Source organism: Leucopleurus acutus (assembly GCF_964270905.1).
Source record: "Leucopleurus acutus genome assembly, chromosome: 1".
NCBI lineage: Eukaryota > Metazoa > Chordata > Mammalia > Artiodactyla > Delphinidae > Leucopleurus > Leucopleurus acutus.
The window spans coordinates 67,117,901-67,120,057 of record NC_139142.1 but is presented as its reverse complement, the minus strand read 5'-3'; the positions used below and the strand labels follow the sequence as shown (position 1 = coordinate 67,120,057).

At 48.7% G+C, this 2,157-nt stretch overlaps 1 long non-coding RNA gene across 1 annotated transcript; it reads right to left on the bottom strand.

Moving 5' to 3' along the window:
- Nucleotides 1-1,376: 1,376 nt before the first annotated feature.
- LOC309962038 lies at nucleotides 1,377-1,746 on the bottom strand. The gene is made up of 2 exons (XR_014326217.1): nucleotides 1,585-1,746; nucleotides 1,377-1,468 (listed from the first exon to the last, which is right to left on the bottom strand). It is a non-coding gene; the product is annotated as an uncharacterized lncRNA (long non-coding RNA).
- Between the last annotated feature and the right edge of the window lie 411 nt (nucleotides 1,747-2,157).

Below are 2,157 nucleotides of genomic sequence, written 5' to 3'. Positions count from 1 at the left end.
AAAAGGAACCCTCCTATACTGTTGGTGGGACTGTAAGTTGGTACAACAATTATGGAGAAGGGTATGGAGCTTCCTTAAAAAACTAAATATAGGAGATCTAGGGAAGATGGCGGAAGAGTAAGACGCGGAGATCACCTTCCTCCCCACAGATACATCAGAAATACATCTACACGTGGAACAACTCCTACAGAACACCTACTGAACACTGGCAGAAGGCCTCAGACCTCCCAAAAGGCAAGAAAGTCCCCCACGTACCTGGGTAGGGCAAAAGAAAAAAGAAAAAACAGAGACAAAAGAATAGGGATGGGACCTGCACGAGTGGGAGGGAGCCGTGAAGGAGGAAAGGTTTCCACACACTAGAAGCCCCTTCGCGGGCAGAGACTTCAGGTGGCGGAGGGGAAACCTTCAGAGCCAGGGAGGAGAGCACAGCAACAGGGGTGCAGAGGGCAAAGCAGAGAGATTTCTGCAAAGAGGATCGGTGCCGACCAGCACTCACCAGCCCGAGAGGCTTGTCTGCTCACCTGCTGGGGCGGGCAGGTCTGGGAGCTGAGGCTCTGGCTTCGGTCTGGGAAAAAGGCTGGACCTGCCGAAGAGGGCAAGAGACTTTTTCTTCTCTCTTTGTTTCCCGGTGCATGTGGAGACGGGATAAAGAGCTCTGCTTAAGGGAGCTCCAGAGACCAGCACGAGCCGTGGCTAACAGCGCAGACACCAGAGATGGGCATGAGATGCTAAGGCTGCTGCTGCCGCCACCAAGAAGCCTGTGTGCGAGCACAGGTCACTCTCCACACCTCCCTCTGGGGAGCCTGTGCAGCCCGCCACTGCCAGGGTCCTGGGATCCAGGGACAACTTCCCCGGGAGAACGCATGGCGTGCCTCAGGCTGGTGCAACGTCACGCAGGCCTCTGCTGCCACAGGCCCACCCCGCACTCCGTACCCCTCCTTCCCCGCGGCCTCAGTGAGCCGGAGCCCCTGAAGGAGCGGCTCCTTTAACGCCGTCCTGTCTGAGCGAAGAACAGACGCCCTCCAGGCGACCTACAGGCAGAGGCAGGGCCAAATCCAAAGCTGAGCTCCAGGAGATGTGCGAACAAAGAAGAGAAAGGGAAATGTCTCCCAGCAGCCTCAGAAACAGCGGATTAAATCTCCACAAAAAACTTGATGTACCCTGCATCTGTGGAATACCTGAATAGACAACAAATCATCCCACATTGAGGAGGTGGACTTTGAGAGCAAGATTTATTATTTTTTCCCCTTTTCCTCTTTTTGTGAGTGCGTATGTGTATGCTTCTGCGTGAGATTTTGTCTGTATAGCTTTGCTTTCACCATTTGTCCTAGGGTTCTATCCGCCCGCTTTTTGTTTTGTTTTTTTTTTTTACTTAAAAAAATTTTTTTTCTTAATAATTATTTTTTATTTTAATAACTTTATTTTACCTTACTTTATTTTATTTTCTTTTATCCTCTTTTCTTTCTTTCTTTCTTTCTTTCTTTCTTTCTTTCTTTCTTTCTTTCTTTCTTTCTTTCTTTCTTTCTTTCTTTCTTTCTTTCTTTCTTTCTTTCTTTCTTTCTTTCTTTCTTTCTTTCTTTCTACTTTTTCTCCTTTTTATTCTGAGCTGTTTGGATGAAAGGCTCTTGGTGCTGTAGCCAGGAGTCAGTGCTGTGCCTCTGAGGTGGGAGAGCCAACTTCAGGACACTGGTCCACAAGAGACCTCCCAGCTCCACATAATATCAAATGGCGAAAATCTCCCAGAGATCTCCATGTCAACACCAGCACCCATCTTCACTCAACGACCAGCAAGCTACAGTGCTGGACACCCTATGCCAAACAACTAGCAAGACAGGAACACAACCCCACCCATTATCAGAGAAGCTGCCGAAAATCATAATAAGTCCACAGACACCCCAAAACACACCACCAGACGTCAAACTGCCAACCAGAAAGACAAGATCCAGCCTCATCCACCAAAACACAGGCACTAGTCCCCTACACCAGGAAGCCTACACAACCCACTGAACCAACTTTAGCCACTGGGGACAGACACCAAAAACAACGGGAATTGTGAACCTTCAGCCTGCAAAAAGGAGACCCCAAACACAGTAAGATAAGCAAAATGAGAAGACAGAAAAACACACAGCAGATGAAGGAGTAAGATAAAAACCCACC